We start from the raw sequence: 19,180 nt of genomic DNA on the forward strand, positions 1-19,180 counted from the left end.
TCCTGGAGCTAAGGCTGACTCTCATAATTTGTTTAAAGAAGCATGCTTTTTTTCCACATCCTATGTCTAATTAGCATCCCCACCCTCATGGTATAATACAGTCTTGCTCATCAAAAGATAACTGCCTGAAAAACGCTTGTAAATTAGTTCGGAGAGCCTGCCACACCAAACTCTGCCTCTCCATCACTGCTTTTCTTTGGTGTCATATTTTCTTTTAATGAAAGTAAAAGCAAATAGTCAGGCTTTTATTTTGAATAATTCAAATGAATTCTTCTGTGTCTCAGAAGGCAAGCTTCATCAAATCCACACCTAGCACAGGGATGGAAGCCTTAAAGGCTCCATGTCTTGACAGCATGTTCTCTGGCATACTGAAAATGACCATCACAAATGGAGAAAGAACACCATTAGGATCATTATCCTTGACAGCAAAGAAGCCCACACTTGCCAATCCTGAGGACATTCTTTGCAGCCTCCTTTGATGCTATGCTTTCAAGGGCTGCTCTGGTCAGTCTCTCAGGAAACGCGGCTCCAGGAATCTCAGTGTTTATCTTACAAGCACAGTATCCAGGAGACTACATCAGACTTAGATTGATGAAGCTGTGCTGCGAGGAAGTACTTCATCATATGAACTTAGCCCTGAAGCCACAGTGCCTTCTGTCTGCTTGGCTAAGTTGTGACCCACATACATTTACACATCACTCTACAAGTAACTACTTTTAAGGTTATTGCAGAATCAGCTCTGTAAAAAAAAAAGTATTTTTTATTTTTATTCATGTGTATGTGTATTTCTCTCTGTGTGTATACATGTGCCAGTGGAAGCCAGAGAGTGCATGAAATCCCCTGAAGCTGGAGTTATTAGCCATTGGGAGCCATCCAACCTGGATGCTTGGAGCTGAACTCCAGTCCTCAGCAAGATGACCAAGTCCTCTTAGCTCTTGAGCCATCTCTCCAGCCCCTGAATTTATTGTTGATGAAAAGCTAGGTGCACTTCAGAACCTAACTTCCAGAACAGGTCAATGGGTGTATTTTGGTATGCTTTTCTTAATCATACTATTTATGTTTTTGTTCATAAATTATATATAGAATGTGGTTTATGATTAATTAAATTGAAGATTATTCAAGTATAAAATAATAACTAATTATCTTTTTGAGACAAGGCTATTTGGTGTTGAAAAAATTATTTCCAACTTGGATTTGGGTAATTTACACATATTTTTAAAGAATTTACTAAAAAACATTGAATCATGGGTGGATGTTAAATAATGTGTTAGCAAAGCTGATTTTTAAAAAGTGATTAATTTGGCTTGATTTCCTATACATTAGCTATGAGGGAGGTTTTAAAAACTGTGCTAAACTCTATGTTAAATATAGATTTGTTCACTATATACTATGATTTAATTTCTTTCTATTCACAGAATCCTACCAAGCAGCCCCCAGAAAAACAAAACAGTTTGTAAGTTTGCTGATGAATATTGGGTACCACAGAGAACAGAAGGATGTTTTTGTATTAAACTGCTAATAATAAATAGCAACAGTCTGGTGAATAACCTTTTTCTATTACACTGGTAATCTCAAGTCAGTTAAGACAAAGATAAGGCTTTGAAGGGAGTAAGATAGGTAAATCTTGTGTTAAGATGCTTAATGTTTCAGGTATGTTCACAATTTGAGTTCAAAATGCTATTGTTGTTATACAAGAAGAAAACCAAGGAAACTGGCATGATAATCTACTAAGATATTGAAATGCTTACAAGAACAGAAGACACTGTCATTCTAAAAGCGTTAAATAACAGTTGGAGGACTAGGTAGGTAGCTCAATGGTAAAACATTCCCAAGGGCCTGAATCCAATTCCAGGGCCACTAAACAGAACAAATAAATAAAAACCAAGCAAGCTGGCTCTTAGGAACAAAGGCAAGCCCCACTTGTAATACTGAGACAGAGAGTCAAATTGAGTTAAGTAACAGACTGAACTCAATTTGCCTTGCCTCAGCTCCCTTTTCCAAGAATGGTGTCTGGGAGTTAAGTTAGAAGGTACCAGCTGTAAGAAAGAGTGATGGAGTATGAGCTCAAAGTGTTGTTATATACTCTATAATTGGGATGCTTAATGCCCAGCAGGAAATTTAGCTATTTATTATGCTTGGGACCTGCTTGCTTCTTGTCCTTCCTCTTTGGCAGACATTTTCCCTCTTCTCTCCTTTCCTTCATTTTCTTCCTTCATTCCTTACACATGCTCCATGGAGTTTGAAATACACTTTCCAACATTAACTTTCTTACAATAAAACTGAGATTGGAGGAAAAGAGTCTGCAATGTTATGTGTTTCTAAATATATTCACAGCATACAGAAAAATTGACTATGACACAGTGTTGATATTAGTAACCATGACCCAGACTTAAATATTTAGACAACTAAACAGGGTGGGTTGAGTGTGGTTATCATTCCAGAATTTAGGAGGCTGAGACAAGTAGACCATCACCAGCTCATGGCTGTCTGCTCTATATAGCAAGTTTGGAGTTGAGGCCAGCCAGTGTCACTGGGAGATCCTGTCTCAGAGCAACAAATAAATAAATAGATAAATAAATAGATAAATGGTGAGATGATGGTAATGGACTTCAATTTTAAATTATTACTGGTGTTCAAGCAATTCTGTTGATGCAGCCCACAAGATCTCTACAAGATGACTCAGGAGTTTACCATCCTACTAAGGAAAAGCAAAACCAAAAGGGAAAATCAAAAGCACGAGAGAATGGAATCTTCCATGCTTACAGCCTGTGAGTCCTCCAAACCAGAATGGAACTAGAATGAAAATATGTGGAGTGATTGTCCAAAGACAATTATGTAAATCAATACAATAAATCAGGCCCAGATGTCACAGGCAAAATAAATCAATGGAAACTGCCAAACCACTTGTCTCAACCTACTGGATTTAATTAAAACCACCACGCAGTTCATGAGAGGTCTTGGAATAGGGCAGGCTGTATCTCTCAGGCACAACCATCCACCCAAACAGGAAGTGGCTTAAACTTAACTGTGTTAAACTTTAATGTGTGGGCCAGATAACTATGGCAGGATTTCCCATGAATCTGCAGCAACGCTCTGTTAGCCCTTCCTTGTACTCCATCTCAGTTCTCAGAAGCATGCAGTCACAATTCAGGAACCTTTGCTACTAGAATAGAAGTACCAGGGGAAAAGCTGTAGGACTATAGACTACTTGGTCCTTGTGACAAAATATAACCACTATTAAAAGCAGTCTGGCATATTCAATCAGAATCATACAATGAAAGGTGATACTTGTCTTGTGAATTCAAATTTTCCAAAGAAAAGTGACACTCAAGAGAAGTACAAAATGAACAACAACAAAAATGAAAAGACTCCCAAACTATTGTAAATTCATAGAGCTGACAAAAGGCATGGGTTTGAATGCATCTTTTAGGGCCAAGAAGTTAGAAATTTTGCAGAGAGAGAGGAGTGATAAGAAAAGGGGTCAAGACCAGACTACAGAAACCCACAGAGACAGCTGACCTGAACAAGGAGGAGCTAATGGGCCCCCAGACTGATAGCATTGGACCGATTCAGACCCCCTGAAAGTGGGTCTCAGTTAGAAGTCCTGGGCAGTCTAAGGGACCTCTGACAGTGGAACCAGGATGTATCCCTGGTGCACAAAAGGACTTTGGGAGTACATTCCCCACGGAGGGATACTCCCTTAACCTAGAGGCAGGAAAGAGGACCTAGTCCCAACTCCAAATGACCTGACAGATTTTGATGATCCCTCCTGGAATGCATCACCCTCCCTGTGGAGTAGGGGGGGGCATGGGATGAGAGGGAGATTGGGTGGAATGGGAGTGAGGGAGGTAAAGAGGGAGAGGGAACTGGGATCAATATGTAAAATAAGAAAAAACATATATGTATATGTATATGTATATGTATTTAGATGGGCCCAACAAGGTGACAAGGGGACCACATGTGTTCACTCCCCTGAACCCAGGTGAAGGTTGAAAGAGGGAAATGATTTCATGAAGTTGTTGTCCATCCTTTACCCATGGGCTATGGCATATGCACACACACACACACACACACACACACACACACACACACACACACACACACCATGTAATACATATGCATATAATAATTCATAAATACTATTTTTAAAAGAACTATCATTGGTCCATCAGTAGAAGTTTATACAAAAAGAAAAAGACACTAGACTTCCATGTCTTTGGAAGGAAAACAGTAATATTCACCAGGCACATGCTCAGTCATTGGTGCCTTCCTGGAAGTTCTTTGTGCACTCTTGAACCCATTTTTATAAAGCATTTTTGCTTGTTGTTTTGTTTTGTGGGGTTTATTTTGCCTAGCATTATTGACATGTTTTAACTTATTCTGTTTTATGTCCAATCTTAGTAGAGCAGAAATCTGCTGCCGCAAGCCATCTTTATTAACAGCTGCCTCAGGTGCTGAGCAGGCTCTGGCTTTAACAGCATCTCTAAGCAGACAGGCAGAGAGCTTGTTAATAGGCTTTCCCAACCCTTTGGCTTCTGGGAGATGTAAGTGGATTATGGAGGTCTGTTTGTCAGGCTATCTTTTTACATCATTGTCTGAGTAATTGCCACACAGGTCTATGGCTTTGGCTTATTAACAAAATGCATGAAATCCTAAGCACAGAACTTATATTGATTGGTCCTCTCTGTGGGAAGTTTCTGAACTCCCATGACTCCTGTTTCAGTCAGATGTTCCTCATGATGTCACCCATGGGGCTTCAGTGTGTTAACATAGCAAGGACTCATCTTAGTACTTTCAGTTACTCAAAGCACCAGAAGGAACAGTATTAATTGGTGTAGTTTAAAATATCAGTGACCTCAGTGTAACAAGAAATCTCATGAAAATGTTCATGCTTGATTACTATAAAACAACCTTAATGTGACTGGGGCCTGTTTTGTTTTTTTCACAGAATTTAATCCATGAAAAAGTAGTTTCAACAGGAACAAAACAAAACAAAACAAAAAAAAAAAAAAAAAGAAAGAAAGAAAAAGAAAAAAAATCAAAAAGCACACACACACACATAAAAAATAAAAATGAAGCAGCAGAAGAAAAAAAAATTTATCAATGAAGGAAAAAATGTAAATGAAGACGAAGCAAGTCAGAATCAGGGGGAGAGTTCATTCACTGTTCAACTTTTCATGAAGTAGATAAACATTTGGATAAAGGTTTGGAAGCACATGGGAGGATTCCACGGATAAATGAGGGAGGCAAGAAGATGGCTGTTATGTCCCTATCCTCATGGAGCCTATGAAAATTGTCACACTCTTTAGAAGTCAAAGTATTGAGCCTAACAACAAATTCCAGTCAGGAGTATACAGAGTTTTAACCTCTCAGGGAAAATCCCCTAGAGTAAGAAACACTGCTTGGCAACTTACTTAGAAGGTTAAACTGGCCGTGGAAAATTAGGCCTTGTTCATCACTGTTATAAAATATTCAGTAGGTCCATGTTTTAAATTCTACTATGAATACATTTTTGGTGTTTGGTAAGACTTGGAGTCTGGGAGGTCTCAAGGAACTCCAATTTAAAATGAATGTAGGACAGATTTTTAAAAATTCTTTATGTACTTATATATACACATAAATTAATGTTAGTAGCCAAGAAACTACTCCATAGCAACTGACAGGTTAATTATTTCTGAACTCAGCTATAGAAACATAAATAAAATTGAGCTTAATTAAAAAAAAAACTTTAGAATCCTGAGGATATGTTATATTTTGTCCCCTCCCCCTCTTTCTCTTTCTCCTAACTAAAGAAAGGATAGTATTTTAAAAATTTGAAAAAGTCTTGGGAATCTGTGCTGATTTGGGGCAAATGTCACATCTGGCTACAAGTACATGGTTGAGAATTCATCAACGTGATACTCAAGTCATGAGAAATGGGACTTGAGCCCGCCATGTGTTAGCCTTCCTGCTCCCTGCTAATCATTCAAGATAACTGTCAGACCCATGTCTTCAAACCGAGTAAGCAAGCATTAGCCTGAAATGCAACTATGACACATGGGTCTCAAGGTTGATGAGTTAAACAGAATTTGCCAACTAGCTGGAGATGTTCTTCAGGTGGGAAGCATAAATTATGCCAAGGAGAAGCAATCTCTCCCCAGAATCTTTTCTTGCTAGCCACTGGGGGAACTGTGAACTAAATGGGAGAGACTGTCTCCTCTATTTGATCAAGGTCAGTAGGACAGCAATACCAGTGATCAACACAGGCTACTGCCTGTTGAGAGGCCATTTTGTTAAATCCCTTTTGCTGATAGTTTGTAGCTACCTCCTCTTCAGGCTTAACAGTGAGTGCCACTACAGAAGCAACTGTTACTGTTTTCTATTTTACCTAGGTAAGGATACAGAGGGTCCCAATCAGCTCAAGATTGCCAAACCAATAAGGGATGAGATCAGAACACAAATCTAGAACCAACTCCAAAGCTGATGCCCTTAGCCACACTCTACATCTGCCTAGGGCCTTGACTGACACACGGAGGACAGGTAGTTACAGAGCAGGGAGACATATCCATCATCTTTTGCACAGACAGTTGTTTTCTTTGAGTTTTACAGACTATTGTGTTTGAGGTAAACTGGTTATCACCTGCCTGGACACCCGTGATTTACAATTATTTCTTTATTAAGAAAATGTTCTGTGTGAGAGTGATCTCCCTCTGAAAAGATGCCAAAAGAAAGGCCCTGTCAGTTTTTTGGCAGAGATGCATCTAAACACATGAAAACGAGTTTAAACACTATCATTTATGCATAATTCTTTCTTGGCATCATTGCATACTTGCCACAACTTGAAGCCAGAAAACACTTATTCCTACTTTTCTTACTTGAGAAATAAGCCAGGCTTAAGTGGATCTAATTCCTTCCCAGAAGAAAAACAGCCTTGTCAGGACTTGGTAGTGTATGCTGTGTCGGAAACATCAAGGATCCCATTTACACGCAGCTGCGGGGACTCTATGAGCTGGGGCTCAGCCAGAGCTCTGTACCCACGGAGATCTGGAGTCTGGAATGAGGAACATGCTGCTGCTTGTGATGAGGGCCACAGGCATAATAGATGACCAAATCTCCACCAGACTCAGGCAGAGCCTACAGAAAGCATTCATTCTACCACTTCTATGCTAAACATCACAAAATGGGCACAAAATGATGAGCTGTCTTAATGGAAGGGGAGAGGGTAGGGTGGAGGCCATTTCAGGAAACAGAAGAGAGCAAGAGGCTGGAAGTCCTTTTTGCAAAGTCCTGCTCCGGCTGATTTACTGCCAGGAAGCCCTCTTGCTGCAAATAGTTCATAAAGCCTGTGACCTGAGTACTTACCCATGGGACCACAATAACATTTATCTAGCATAAATTAATGTGTTTCAGCCACTAATTCAATTTGGCTGTCTCATTCTTTTGGCTTTGGCAAAGCTTAGCCTTGCTATAAAGTCACTCCATGACTCACACGAATGGCTGTGTTTGTTAAGGAGTCACACACCACTAGGAACAAAGAGTGCTATTAGTCGAGTAGCCATAAAAATATACCTCCGGAGCACATTTGAAACTGTGCTAATTGAAACTTCCTCCTCAGAGGAGGCTGATCAGAGCCAGCTGTAGGAGTCAAGCAAGAACAGATTTCAACATCGCATTAAAAGCCCAGCAAGTTCAGCAAGAGCAGCCTCTGAGAGAAGAGGCATACCAACCCGAACAAATGCTCTCTAATTGGCTCCTGAGACGCTGCAAAGAGGCTGGTGACCTCGGCTTGGAGAGCCGGTAAAGAAACTTCTCCATGAGTAAGAGCTGAAAAAAAAAAAAAAAAAACCCTCAAAATCTGTACTGCAGTTCTCGGACCCAGTTCAAGGAGTGTGCAAGGAAAACCGCAAACGCAGCATGAGCTCAGCGAAGACGTGGGAGATTGTTCTAGAACAGCCTCCGTGTGAGTTTGTTTGGTAAAATAGCCTTTTGAAGGCATCCCATTAGTATTAAAAACAAAACCAAAGCATCGAATTCACAGAGAAGAAAACAAACATGGTTCAAAGAAGAAACAAATCCCTGGACCCCTCTCAAGAAAACACCGGCTGAATTTAAACACCAAGAGAACTGGGTGTTCCTCTTTGCCGGGTTCTAAGTGGGTTCTGCCAAGATACCAGAATGTGCTACCAATGCGTGCATCGTTGGGCCCACATAAGAGGTGGGATGATCGTATGTTTTGTTCATTTTACTAAAGAGAGGTTTGTGCAAATGTAGAGAAGCAGATAAGTATAGTAACATATGCCACCTATCAAATATGTGAATTTTATTTTATTTAGGTGAGTGGGGGTGCCTGGAAATGTTACAAGCAAGTTTTGCTTTATGACACCTTTAGGTAACATGTAAATTAGGAAGGGTTACAGGTCTTTTCCATTTATTTACTTAATGATTTAATGCCATGTCTTGTTTTATAAGACTCCTCGGGATTCCTGGAGATACAGGGTAGGTGAGGCTTATTTACATTGCTATAGAAATGCTGGCAGGGAATGTTGACTATGGAGCTTGGGATATGGGCTTGTGGACTTTTGAGGACATCAAAAGTGTCTGTTATACTGTATCTCCCCACAGGGTCATTCCTTCTGCAGTCATTCAAATTCCATTGCTCTGTGTCCAAGATTTTATGCATCTTGCTTGTGAAATTGCCATAGACTTGGGTGAGGCTTACACTTCGTAGGGAAAGGAGTTGGGGAGTTTGGAAGTTGCCTGCATTTAAAAACCATCCTTTCTTTCATCTTCGTCCACCTTTGGTTTGGACGGCAGGTGGGCAGCTGTGAGGGCTCAATGCCATTTTCTCCCTTCTCCCATCTCATAGATGAGTTCTAACTGTGGCTAGAAAGGCATGGATCACAAGAGCACACAAGGGGGCGTGACAGTAGGCTGCTTCTAGTGGTAGTAGCACCTTAAGAACCAATCTACAAATGCAGCGAATCCAGCCACAACAGACAAAGAATGCTGGCCATAAGAATCATGCCAGGATCTAAGCATGATTTTTCCAAGTCATGTTTCCAAGGAACACAATCATGGTCTTCTATAAAGGATAATCCCAGAGAGCCAGCTCTTTATTGTAGTATAACTTTTTAAAAATTCATCATAAAGAACACACACATACACACACACACACACATACTCACACTCACAAAATACTACACAAGAACTGTCATAAAAAGTGTCTAATAAATAGCAGACTCCTAAGTTGATGAGCTGTAAGACTAAAATATCAGTGTAGAATACTGCAAGGTCCATCTTGTTGATAAAGGCAAGTGATCCCATCGGCTTCCTCAGCCAAGCATTGTAGTTACACTTCTCACACTCCCTGGAAATGTGTGGTCAAGGGAGCAGAAAGGGGGTGAAGGGATGGCACAAGATTAAATAAACAAACAAGCAAAATACAGAAACAGAAAAACCAAATAAGACAGCTTCCACAGCTCTTGTCCTGGACATCTACACACAAACGCACACACACACACACACACACACACACACACACACAGAGTAATTAGACGCCATATTTCCTTTGTTTTAAGTGCTATTGGTAAATGAGAAAATGAAAAAGACAGAGTTCCCCTATGTTGTTCTCACAATGACAATGAAGAGAAAATATGAACAATGTTATTATAATGTTTGTTTTATTTGTTCAGAGAAGCCTGATAGCCAACAGAACTAGAAAGAATTTATTGTAGGGGAAGGATTCATGGAAAGACATCAGAACCATGTTCTGACGGGGGTGATTGCTGCAGAGAGCTGCCATTCCTAGATAAGGGCTAGTGCAAGGCATAGAAGATGGGTGAGACTTTGTGTGAGCAACTTGCAAAACTCTAGACACAAAGCTGAAAGTCTAGGTGCTAGAGGAGCCATGCACTCTGTGCCAGGACATTAAAGACTAGCCTGGATGTGGACCTGTTGTTGCAGGGACTGACAACAACCTCTAATCACTTTTATCCCCCTCAACCTTGGCAATTGCAGTTACTCTGTGTTACTAATGCCACCAGTTGTCAGCTAAAATCACCTGTGAAGACTATACTTATTTATCTTTCATTAGGCAATTTACTTTCAGATTAAGTTTATTGAGATAAAATTTACAGTCAGCTAAATTCTTCTATTTGACTGCACAATTCTATGAACTTTGACAAGTACATACAGTCATATAACTTCTAGGATGCTAAAAATACAGACTCATGGGGCTGGAACGACGGCATGGGGTGTGCTTGTCGTTCTTTCAGAGGGCTAGAGTTCATTCTCAGCACCCATGTCATATGTCTCTCAGCCTTCTGTAACTCAAGGGGATCCACACATATGTGTAAAGACACATACACATAAATTTTGTTGTTGTTATTGGTTTTAGTTTAGTTTTTTGGGGGGTTTTGTTTTGGTTTGGTTTGGTGTTTGGTTTTTCAAGACAGGGTTTCTCTGTATTGTTTTGGAGCCTTTCCTGGAACTTGCTCTGTAGACGAGGCTGGGCTCAAACTCACAGGGATCCACCTGCCTCTGCTTCCAGAGGGCTGGGATTAAAGAACCGCACCACCAATGCCTGTCTTCATACACATAAATTTAAAAATATAATAATGAATATACATTTTCAAGGACATAACTTCATTTTCCTTCTTTTTTTTAATTGTTGTTTGTTTGGTTGTTGTTGTTGCTGCTGAAGCTTAACTCAAGGCCTCACCTTACATTAAGGGGGCATTCTTCCACTGAGCTAAAGTCCCTTCATCATCTCCAAAATTCCTTCATATTCCTTTGGGATCAGTCCATGTACTCCATACTTTGCCCATGGTAACCATGAACTCAACTTTCGCCTCTATAATTCCATCTTTTCTGGGATGTTGTATAACTGGATTCATGTAATATATGGATTTATTTATTAAATTATTTATCTATTGATTTTTTTACTTATTTATACATAAACTGAGAATTGGACCCAGGCTTTTGCATGGGCTGGGCAAATATTCTAGCACTGAGCTACATCCTTAGTTTATCATACTATCCCTTGAGGATATATCCACTTAGCAATAGTGCACTAAAGTGTCCATGTTTGCTTAGATGAATTGCTGTCTGTTTATGACTGAGTAATGTATTATTGTGTGGATGCACCACAGTGTACCTTTCATCTGTCAGTGGATATTGAAGTGGCCACAAGAATGAGACTTTTAGACTTTGGAAGCACATTGCCGATGGAGTAATACCCCCTTAGCCTAGAGGCAGAAGGGAGGGCCTAGACCCTATTCCAAATAATTTGATAGATTTTGATGATCCCTCCTGGAAGACATCACCCTCACTGTGGAGTGGGGGTGGGGATGGGATGGGAGGGGGGTTGGGGAGTATGGGAGGGAGAGAGGGACAGGTAACTGGGATCGATATGTAATATATATATATATATATATATATATATATATATATATATATATATGAGAGAGAGACCTTTAAAAAACTTAAAGCTGATATTATACATGTCTCTGCAGGTCTTTCATAAACATACATTTTCTTTGTTTCAAAAGTTCAAGAACTGATAGTAAGTTCCACTGTGGTTCAGTTTGGAGTCAGAAACTTAAGAAGTGGAACCTACCTGCCCCTCACCAGCTGCTGCACCTGGGAGAGTGGGCACAACACCTCACTAGAGCTGACCCTGTTGGGTATGAGAGCAGGAGAGTTGTATGGCATGGGATAATAAAGTTAAAGGAAATATGTCCTTCTCCCAAGCCTTTGCCACTTGTGACAGACAGGAGAGCTGGCCTCAGTGTGTCAAGCTACACTAAACAAACTTAGGGGGTTGTATTTAGTTATCTGTTCCTATGTGTATGTGTGTGTCAATAATAACTAGGGTAAAAGAAGCCATGAATTTGAAAACAGGGAGCACCCAGGAGGGGTTGGAGGTAGCAGGAGAGGAAAATAATGCAATTATATGTCAATTAAAATAAAAAGTAAAAGAGAGAAAAATTAAACACTAAAGAATAAGAAGCAAATATTATATTAATCTGGGCCTAAAGCCTCAGGCCTATAATATTAGTTACTTGGAAGAGTAGATCAGTGGACCAAATTAGTGAGACTCTGTCTCAAAAAGTGAAAAGAGGCTGGACATAGGTCATTGATGGAGTTCTAGCTGAGAGAAGGAGGTGCCTAGGAAAGTACAAGAAGTCTACAGAAGACTAAGTAGACTGAAACTGAAAAGAAATTCTCCTTGGCACATAATAATTACAACGCTAACCATACAGAACAAAGAAATAATATTAAAAGCCATACTGAAAAAAAAAACAAGAGAAATATGAAGGAATACCTATTAGAATAACACTTGACTTCTCAATGGAGACTATAAAATCCAGAAGGGCACAGACAGATGTTTTACAAACTCTAAGAGACCACAGATGCCAGCCCAGACTATTATACTCAGCAAAACTTTCAATCACAGTAGATGGCGAAAACAAGAAATTCTGTGATAAAAGAACAAATTTAAGCAGTATGTATCTTCCAATCTAGCCCTATAGACAGTGCTAGAAACAAAACTTCAACATAAAGATTTAAGCACACCCCAGAAAATACATGGGATAAGTAATCCCAGACCAGCAAATGAAAAGAGGGGAAACACATACACACACACACACACACACACACAGAGAGAGAGAGAGAGAGAGAGAGAGAGAGAGAGAGAGAGAGAGAGAGAGAGAGAGAGAGAGAGAAACAAAATAACCAGAAACCAGAATCAACAAACATTGCTTATTGAAAATTCTCAATATCAATAGTTTCAATTTCCCATAAAAAGAGACAGATTGACAGGATCCATCCTTCTGCTGTATCCAAGAAAAACACCTTAACATCAATGATAAACACCACCTCAGTGTAAAAGGATGAAAAAAGATGTTCAAAAGAAACAGACCTAAGATTCAAATTGCTATGGCCATTTTAATATCTGGTAAAAGAGACTTCAAACCAAAACTAAGCCAGAGAGACAGAGAAGGCTACTACATGCTCGTCAAAGGAAAAATCCACCAAGAAGACACTGCAATTCTTAAACCTATGCACCAAACACAAGGGATTTCAAGTTCACAAAAGAAACACTGCTACAGCTTAAATCATTCAGTGACCCTCACACACTAATACTGGGAGACTACTACAGTACCCCACTCCTGACAATAGACTGTCATCTTCTGAGTCTGTATTTATTTCTTGTGTGTTTTCTTGTTTTATCCCCCTTTGTTTTGTTTTGTTTGTTTGTTTGTTTTTGTACATTTCCCATGTGTTCGTTTTTGTTTTATCGTATGTCTTATTTTGTTTTCATCCCTTAGATGCCTGTTTCTTTTCTAATGAGAGACAGAAAAGGGTATAATCAGAGGGGAGGGAAAGTTAGCACTAACTAGGCAAAATAGAGGGAAGTCAAACTATAATCAAGATAAAATCTAGTTTTTCAATAGAAGAAAAGGAAAACTAAAAAGAATTGAAACAAGTTATTGAATTATGAGAATTTATTATTGCCTATGGATGATATGATAGTCTACATATGAAATCTAACATAATCTAGATAGTGGATCAACAGTTAAGAGTTTGGTTTGCAGCACTACAGACTCATAACTGCCAGTACTAGAGGGTCCAGTGACCTTCTTTTGGGCTCTTTGGTCACTGGTCTGTACCTGAGAACACTCATACACATCAGTAAAATAATAAAGTAAAATCTGAAAAATAAGACTATCAGTGTTAAAATGAGAGTTTAGTGATTGCTAGAATATAATACCAACATTAAAAGAGCAAAATCACCTGAGAATTAACTCATAAATACTGAATTTAATAATGTAACAAAGATATCATTCACAAGAGCATCAAATATTTAAGGTAAATATAATTGAGCTCTAATTAAAGATGGATGATATATTTTAAAAAATTAGCCTGTATCCAAAATCATATTCTTAAAACTTGAATTAGTGAAATATAACAAACCCATGATTGGAAAACTCAATATTTAGAGATAAAAATTTTCTCTAAATTAATGTCTCAGTTTAACTGTACTTCAAGAAAATTCCAATCTATTTCTTTATTTCATCAATGCAGCAACTAATTAAAACACTCAGATAGAAGAGTAAAGGGCAAAGACAACTAAGGCAATTTGAAAGAACAATAAGAAGCAATAATTTCCCTAGGAGATATCAAGACCTAGCAAAAAGCAATGTAGTTATAACATTCCAGGTGGTGGCAAAGACATGTAGAAAATGGGTCAAAATAGGGGCCCTGGAAAGAGAACTACACTTAGCTGGAAAATTACTTGAGAGAGGTAAAGAAATGACTACATATTCGTTGAATGTTGATAGGCCAACTGGGTCTTCTGATTGGAAAAAAAAATGTGCAAAGCCCTATATTGTGTTTTAGATAAAAACCTACATTTGACAGGACAACTTTGTGTTTCTCAGAAAGAAATAGAACAGAATTTTATGACCCTTGGGTAAGGAAAGCCTTTTTAACATATGGTGTAAACAGCATTTACACAAATGAATGCACTATTGGATTTGACTACATCCAATTGTATTTAGTCTTCAGTATGATGCCAACTGTAGAGTGTAGTAAGTCACAAGCAGGGAAAAGGTACTGGGAAACTCAGAAACAACAAACAGACAATGCACAGAAGAAGAATAAATCTGAAAGGGATAAAAGAGTAAATGTTGTATAATGTTTCATATGTGTACATATACATTCTTATATATGATATATATGCATATCACTTTCATTAAAAATAGATAAATAAAATGGAAAAATGGACAACAGTTCTTACCTATGGTATTAGCAGACATTTCCAAAGTCTGAGAACACACCAATTGCTTCTCAGGCTGGAGGACTTTTATGTCTTCATACAGTGGATTCAGAATTTAAACTGATATAATTATTTTGAGAGCATTTTGAAAAAATAATAAGATGTTGAACTGTGTGTATATTATAGGGCTTCGTTCTCCAGGCTGGGGTCACAGACTATGCTTCCTTTCAGTCTGGGCTATTCAGATTCTTTATCATTGTTCTCTCTATTTAATATCAACTTGTTTAATGTTAACTTGTGTCCATACTTCCATGTTTGACGCTGAAATCCTAACCCCATTCTTTAGATTATGACCATACTAGGAGATACAGCCTTTAACATGTAATTATTTCAAAATGAGGTCTTTAGTGTGGACTTTGGCCCAATAAATGGATAAAAGGAGGAGACCAAGATACTCACATGTAACAGAAAGTTTGTGATGCCACAGAGGGATGTTGATCACTCACAGGACAAATGGAGAGGTCTCAGAAGAAATGAATTTTAGAGGCATCTTGATGTCAAACTTCCAAATCTTTAGTGAGAAAACAACCTTGGTCAAGCCTTCCAGGCTGTGTATGTTGTATGGCAATCTAGAAAACTAGGACATTATGATAGAATAAAGGTCCCTTGCATGTCCAAGGGCTCCTGTGGTGATGTGACTCTGGTGTAAAAATATGAACATAGGATCTACTACCCAGCCCAAGGACACTAGGAGGCAGGTGTGCTAATTGTGGCCCTTAGATCCAGAGACTTAACTGTGAATAGAGGATAGCACAGTCAGAAGTGATTCTGCATAAAGTGAATGTAGAGTGTAGAGTGGAGAAGCAGTTGTAGCAGTGTGTGTGTGTGTGTGTGTGTGTGTGTGTGTGTGTGTGTGTGTGTACTTATACCAATATATGTAAATTGTATAAGGTTTCAACATTGAAAATGCACTGTACCTCTCCCATCCATGCCATTGTGGTGACTCCTGGAGAGAGAGGATGAGGATGCATGCAGCATGTGTAGGAGAGGATGGGGGTGGATGCAGCATGTGTAGCATTTTAAGACTGTAAGACCCCATTGCTTCTTTGAGCTTTACCAATTTCAGAAAAGTTCCTTGTGAGGCTTGAGGAATGGTTACATAGAGGATCTGAGTTCAGTTTCCAGTACTATGGGTGGCTTGTATCTGTCTATGACTCTGGTTTAGGGAGATTCAACCTCTTCTTCTGGTTTCCAAAGGGATTCATAAACACAAATTTTTAAGTCAACTTTTTTAAAAGGAAAGACAGCAAATATGGCAGTGTTTTTGATGTTTATTAAATGTAGCTAGTGAGGGAGTTTGTGCTAAATTGTTCTTAGTTTTATTAACGTTTGACTCTTTCATTATAAGAAGGGATCATTCTATATTTGATTATGCGACAGAACAAACCAAGTTTAGAAACAGTGTCTTTCCCATAGAAGGACTCACTTTTAAATGACAGGTGACTGCTGACAAATTTAGGGAGCTGTTAGCAGGACATGATTCATTGCCTCTCAGGGGTCCTCCTTCCCCTCTGGCTGGACTCTAGCTAATACCTCAAATCATGTGCATGCCTTCTCTGCTGCAGCTGTGTGCTAATTCTAGACTAAACCCCTCAAATTAGCAACGGATAATCGTATGCTAATTAAAGCGGGAGCACAAAGCAGTTTTTCCAGAAGCAATGTGGAAAAAAAAAATCCTCACTGATTATTATCTGTGTACTTATTATCTGTGTATACTATAACAATTTTGGAGGCTCATTAAAGATTCTTAGAAGAAAACATGCAGAGATAAACATGGGCAGTCTCTTCTATAGTAATATTGAAGCTACTTCTCAACTTTGGACCATGTACAAACGTGGTGTTCCTAGTTCTCTTCCACTCCCCTTCGTCCCTCTCTAATCCTCCCACAGGAAAAAGAAGACAGGGCAACTATTTCAAAACATCATAATCATCACAAAAAATAAAATATCTAAAGCACAGAAACCTTTATTGTGTTTTTGTTACAAAATTGTTCACTTTCTCTTTGCAAACTGGATGTTGTCATGATTTTGGGTAAATGGAATTATATGAGCTCTCTTATTAAAAACTCAATTATGAGTTCCATTAGTTCTTAAATTACTGAGCAGTGAAGATGTTTGAGAGGACATTTTATATCTCAGTATCAAGTTGACAGAGATATAAATGTGGAAGTCCTTAAGTAGTTAGAAATTTCAGACCTGGTAGCACATGCCTTGATTCTAGCATTTGGGAGACAGAGGTAGGTGGATTTCTGTGAGGCCAGCCTGCTTTACATAGCAAGTTCCAGGAGAACAGGAACTAAAGAACTCTAGGGGGGTATGTTTCTGTTAATGCCAGCAAAATGACAGGATGTTCTGCAGTAGTAGCATCATAATAAGCTATCTAATATTGTAACTAGATTAATTCAAGGTAATCAGAACTAACAAAACTTATGCTTTGCCATACATTAGCAAAACAATCCCAAATTTTTTGAATTGTATATGTTCCTAGTGTAAAATAATATTCAAAAGGCATGCTTATGAAGTCACCCATAGATCTTAAACACATAAGTATGCTCATACATAATTAACTACATGTGACTCAAAGAGAGATACATAGTATGGATGACATACTGTGCCTTGCCTATGGAGCTAGAGTTCAGCATGTCTAAACATGATGAACAATTATAAAATCATAACTTACTCACGGAGTTCTACTTGTAGCCTTTCAGTACAGATGGGGACAGTTTTAAAACTCACTTCTAATTTTCGGTTTACAAAAACCAGTAAGATTGGTGGTCTCTAATTTAGGATTAATTTGGGGGAAAATGTAGGCAGATTTTGCATTATTCAGCCTTTATTTTATTAACCCTCTTACATTGAGTGTGCAGCAGATACAGTCACCCATTAAGGAAACACAAGAGTTCCTGTTATATGATTCATATGTTATGTTAGTGTAAAGGGCAAGTGTGAGCAAGAATGTGGGAAGGACAGGTTTGGGTTAATATGCTCATGTATCTGTAACAAATAGCGTTCCGAGTATAGTTTTCATTTCTTCAGCCATGCAACATTTATAGCTATCCCACTCAAATGTCTACAGCCATGAGATCAGTGACAAAAATAGTGCTTGACAAACAAGAGATGGAATGGCAAGCCTGTTATTTATTTGCCTAAATCTATTATAATGGGTCTGGCAGTGCTAGTCTCATTAATAGAGGGACCTTTCTTTCCAGACGCCAGCTGGAATAATAAAGGCAGCTATGTGACATTTAAACAGCCATCGCTGTGCTGTCTGTGGACTATTCTGTTTCTGATACTTACCATTTACAGATGAGAAAGATCTGAGTAGTAAAGCATGGGAAACTCTAGGGTTAAACACAGCAACACGGATGTGAGGGAAAGTATTTATGTCTAAGCTGGTGAACATTTATTTGAAGCATTTACGCAATTGTACTTTGGCCATGTGACAGTCCGAGAGTTGGTAGAAATACATCTGTTGTGCTTTTCTTGAATAGGCAAAAATAAATTGTAACTAGGGGATGCTGCCTTCTGAATAGAAATATACGTCTTTGGAAACATCCTGTTCCGAACAAGTGAGAGGAATATAGATCTCTGAGCAGCTAGCAAAACAGCCACTTGTGCTGATGCTCCTGTTTCAGTGCACAGATAATGACCACAGAAACCTACATTTGGAGATCAGGCCTCATACAACAATAAGAATTTGTCTGAAATCTCAAATAGACAAAATAAGGAGCTTCCAGCTTTCCATTTCTTGTTGAGAAGGGAAAAAAAGAAAACCAAGACACAGATAATGGTCTGTATGATATGTATAGTGTATCACTTGGCCAGCCAACCAAGCTCCTCTGTCTCTCAAAGGTTCTGGTTGGAATTTTAATGGGTTCTGATTTTACTTGGCCTACTTTATCAGTTCCCACTAGGTAAACTCATCTTGTGAGCATTAAAACCGTGGGACCAGCTGTGAATCAGCAGGTTCTAAAAGCTTATTCCAATTTGTCTGTTCATTTGTGTTTGATTTTGCTGAAACAAAGACAGGCTGTTTTGGAACTCAAAATGTAAACCAGGCTGGCCTCAGACTCATAGAGATGTGCCTGCCTCTGCCTCTCAAGTGCTGGGATTAATTGTGTGAGCCACTATACTTCTCTATTCTGATGTTTTTAAGAATTACATTTACTCTATACTAGGCGGTGGCAGCCCATGCCTTTAGTTCCAATACTCAGGAGGCAGAGGCAGGCGGATCTCTGTGAGTTCAAGACTAGCCTGGTCTACAAGAGCTAGTTTCAGGACAGCCTCCAAAGCCACAGAGAAACCCTGTCTCAACACAACAAAACAACAACAACAACAAAAAACAAACAAACAAAAAGCA

This window comes from Phodopus roborovskii, unplaced genomic scaffold, assembly GCF_943737965.1.
Source record: "Phodopus roborovskii unplaced genomic scaffold, PHOROB, whole genome shotgun sequence".
In the NCBI taxonomy this organism is placed as follows: domain Eukaryota; kingdom Metazoa; phylum Chordata; class Mammalia; order Rodentia; family Cricetidae; genus Phodopus; species Phodopus roborovskii.